The 4254-nt window shown below is 41.3% G+C and overlaps 1 non-coding gene across 1 annotated transcript; it reads left to right on the top strand.

Moving 5' to 3' along the window:
- The first annotated feature begins 3671 nt into the window (after positions 1-3671).
- Positions 3672-3877, top strand: LOC120859799. The gene has a single exon (XR_005720154.1). It is a non-coding gene; the product is annotated as a small nucleolar RNA U3 (small nucleolar RNA).
- The last annotated feature ends 377 nt before the right edge of the window (positions 3878-4254 follow it).

Below are 4254 nucleotides of genomic sequence, written 5' to 3'. Positions count from 1 at the left end.
CTTTTCGATTCTGTTACGGTACTATATTAGAAGTAGGCTTGGCTCCGTCTTTGTTCATGAAGTGTAAGACACGGCACGCGTTGGGGGAGCACTGTGCTGGTTTTTCAGTAGCTATCTTGTTTCTGAAAAGTTTCTCCGCTAAGTTTACTAATTGCGCATTTAGCTTTTCTAGTGAATGTTCAGGTCTGCGGCACTCTGGAAAATCTCTTTCTCTGACTGGCTATACTTTTGTTGGCAAAGTAATGTCTTTGTTTTCCAATAATTCTGTTTAGGTTTGTTACAGTTTTTGTTCTTTTTCCAAAGAAAGAAAGTGTCTTAATTTCATAGCTGCCCTCACCATTTGCACTGTTCTTGGAGCCCAAGCAAATAAAGTCTATCGTTTCTATTGTTTTCCCATCTATTTGCCGTGAAGTGATGGGACCGGATGCCATGATCTTAGTTTTCTGAATGTTGAGCTTTAAGCCAGCTTTCACTCTCTCCTCTTTCACTTCATGAAGAGGCGCTTTAGTTCCTCTTCGCTTTCTGCCATAAGTGTGGTGTTATCTGCGTATCTGAGATTGTTGATCGTAGCAATCTTGATTCTAGCTTGAACTTCATTCAGCCCACCGTTTCGCATGATGTACTCTGCATGTAAGCTAAATAAGCATGGTGACAATATACACCCTTCACATACTCTTTTCCCAATTTTGAACCGATCTGTTGTTCCATGTCTGGTTCTAACTTGCTTCTTGACCTGCATACAGATTTCTTGGGAGGCAGGTCATGTGGTCTGTTATTCCCATCGCTTCAAGAATTTTCCAGTTTGTTGTGATCCTTAGCGTAGTCAATTAAGCAGATGTAAATGTTTTTCTCGAATTCTCTTGCTTTTTCTATGATCCAACGGATGTTAGCAATTTGACCTCTGGTTCTTCTGCTTTTTCTAAATCCAGCTTGAACATCTGGAAGTTCTCAGTTCATGTACTGTTGAAGCGTGGCTTGGAGAATTTTGAGCATTACGTTGCTAGAGTGTGAGATGAGTGCAGTTGTGCAGTAGTTTGAACATTCTTTGGCATTGCCTTTCTTTGGGATTGGAATGAAAACTGACCTTTTTCAGTTCTGTGGCCATGGCTGAGTTTTCCAAATTTGCTGTCATATTGAGTGCAGCAATTTAAGAGCGTCATTTTTTAAGATTTGAAATACCTCAGCTGGAATTCCATCACCTCCACTAGCTTTGTTCGTAGTGATGCTTCCTAAGGCCCACTTGACTTTGCACTCCAGGATGTCTGGCTCTAGATGAGTGATCACACCATCGTTATCTGTGTCATGAAGATCTTTTTTGTATAGTTCTTCTGTGTATTCTTGCCACCTCTTCTTAATATCTTCTGCTTCTGTTAGGTCCATACCATTTCTGTCCTTTATTGTGCCCATCTTTGCATGAAATGTTCCCTTGGCATCTCTAGTTTTCTTGAGATCTCTAATCTTCCCCGTTCTATCATTTTCCTGTTTCTTTGCACTGATCACTGAGGAAGGCTTTCTTATCTCTCTGTCCTTTGGAACTCTGCATTCAGATGGATATATCTTTCCTTTCTCCTTTGCCTTTCACTTCTCTTCTTGTCTCAGCTATTTGTAAGGCCTCCTCAGACAACCATTTTGCCCTTTTGCATTTCTTTTTCTTGGGGATGGTCTTGATCACTGCCTCCTGTACACTATCATGAACCTCCATCCACAGTTCTTCAGGCACTCTATCAGATTCTAATGCCCTGAATCTGTCACTTCCACCCTATTACTGTAAGGGATTTGATTTAGATCATACCTGAATGGTCTAGTAGTTTTCTGTAGTTTCTTCAGTTTAAATATGAATTTGGCAATAAGGAGTTCATGATCTTAAGCGCTCTCTTAAGATTACTATTTTCAGTCTTACGTGCTAGTGTAGCAGTGGGGTCGTTCATCATGAAACTCATTTTTTGTTTTTTTAAACATATATGTGTCATATATATATGTAATATATTTATTTGTGTGTGTATGTGTGTGTGTGTGTGTGTTAAGTCGCTTCAGTGTTTGATTGTGACCCTGTGGGTTGTAACCCGCCAGGTTTCTCTGTCCATGGGGTTTTCCAGGCAAGAACATTGGAGTGGGTTGCCATGCTCTCTTCCAGGGGATTTTCCCGAGCCAGGGATCAACCACATCTCTTACATCTCCTTCATAGGCAGGCGGATTCGTTACCACTATTGCTGTTCATTAATGTTGCTGCTGCTGCTAAGTCGCTTCAGTTGTGTCCAACTCTGTGCGACCCCAGAGATGGCAGCCCACCAGGCTCCCCCGTCCCTGGGATTCTCCAGGCAAGAACACTGGAGTAGGTTGCCATTTCCTTCTCCAATGCATGAAAGTGAAAAGTGAAAGTAAAGTCGCTCAGTAGTGTCCGACTCGACTCCATGGACTGCAGCCTACCAAGCTTCTCCATCCATGGGATTTTCCAGGCAAGTGTACTGGAGTGGGGTGCCATTGCCTTCTCCGGTTCATTAATGTTAAACCCCTTTTATTCTCTGTTACTATTCCTCATCCTCTGGGGTCTGGAAGGATTTTGGCTGTACTTAAAAAAACTTTTATCTGTACCTTTTCAAGAGATTTTTGAACCTTCAAAATTAATCCTTTAATCCTGTTTTTTGCATATCCCTTTTCTCACATTTTCATTTATTTCATCAAGGATATTTGGTTGATTGTATTTGCTTCTGCAAAAGTTTTGATTACTTTCATTTTACATAAATTTCCATTTCCTCTACTTTTAGGGTTATTTTGAAGATTAAATGGTGTGATCCATGTACATGGCCTGGAAGTACCGTAGAAGTGGTACTGTAGAAATCCTATTAAAGTGCTATAGAAATAGTAGTTTCCTAATGAATGAGGGAAACCACATTTAAGTAATTTTTTATTTTGTTAGGAGTTGAAGTACTTAATCTTTCTTACTTACCTGATAGCTTTTTTTTGTTCTTTTTACCCATGTCTGACTCTTTGGACCTTCATGGCCAACAGCCTGCCTAGGCTCCTCTGTGCTCTGCTCTCTCCCGGAGTTTGCTCAAATTCATGTCCATTGAGTCAGTGATACTCTCTGACCATCTCATCTTCTGCCTCCCTCTTCTCCTTTTGCTTACGGTCTTTACCAGCATCAAGGTCTTTTCCAATGAGTCGGGTCTTCCCATTACGTGGCCAGAGAATAGAAACTTCAGCTTCATCATCAGTCCTTCCAATCAATATTTAAAGTTGATTTCCTTTAGGATTGACTGGTTTGGTCTCCTTGCAGTCCCAGGGACTCTCAAGAGTTATCTCCAACACCACAGATGGAAAACCTTTTTTCCTCGGGCCTCAGCCTTCTTTATGGTCTAACTCTCCCATCCGTACATGACTGCTGGAAACACCATAGCTTTGACTTTGACAGTATGAAAAGGAGGCCAGGTAGGCAGTGCTTAAAAGGCCCAAACCCCTTGGTGCTCTGGGATAAACCCTGTGCCTTTCTCCACCACAGCCTGTGTTAGTAGATTGGTTTTATTGCATGTGGACCCAAGTTTGGTTTCGTACCAACAGTTTGAAAATCATTTATATGGTATTTCTGAAATAAGAGGAATGTTGGAAAATGCTGCCATCCATAAAAAGTGTGTGGCTGCCATGGACCCAACGGAGGTTGCCAGGTTAAAGTCAAGACTGGTTTTAGGAGTTATTATTTCTATAATTTGCTATTACTAGAGACGTTTCTGTGTGGAGTTCTCAAAATCTGAAATCCACAAGGAGGTCCGTTCTCTTCTGAGTGTCAAGTCAGCTCTTTGTGCTGCTAATTGCCATTTGCCTCTGATGACTGTTCATTTCCTCGGGAGGAGTATGAGGGAAGGGACTCTTTCTGAGTGGTTTCGTCCCCTGTTACTGTCCCAAAAGGTAGATGAATATTTGCCACTAAAGGCTGTTTTCTATATTTTTTTTTTCTTCACATGTTCAAATTGCACAATACTTTTTAACCTATGTAACAGATGTTGTGGTTTTTTCCCCTACCTAACTTTTGTATAAGCTGTGGTTTTTCTTTCTTTTGACCACACCATGCGGCCTATGGGATCTTAGTTCCCTGACCAGGGATGGAACCCACACTGCCTGCAGGGGAAGTGTGGAGTCCTAACCAGTGGACCACCAGGGACGTCCTGAACTGTAATTTTTCTTTGAAATGAAGGAAAGTTTGTCTGATGCAGTTTGGTATTTTAGTTTCCTGACTGAATTTATAGGTATTATGATTTG

The sequence above is a fragment of the Oryx dammah genome, unplaced genomic scaffold (assembly GCF_014754425.2).
Source record: "Oryx dammah isolate SB20612 unplaced genomic scaffold, SCBI_Odam_1.1 HiC_scaffold_3228, whole genome shotgun sequence".
Classification (NCBI taxonomy): Eukaryota; Metazoa; Chordata; class Mammalia; order Artiodactyla; family Bovidae; genus Oryx; species Oryx dammah.
This window is presented reverse-complemented; position numbering and strand designations above follow the sequence as displayed.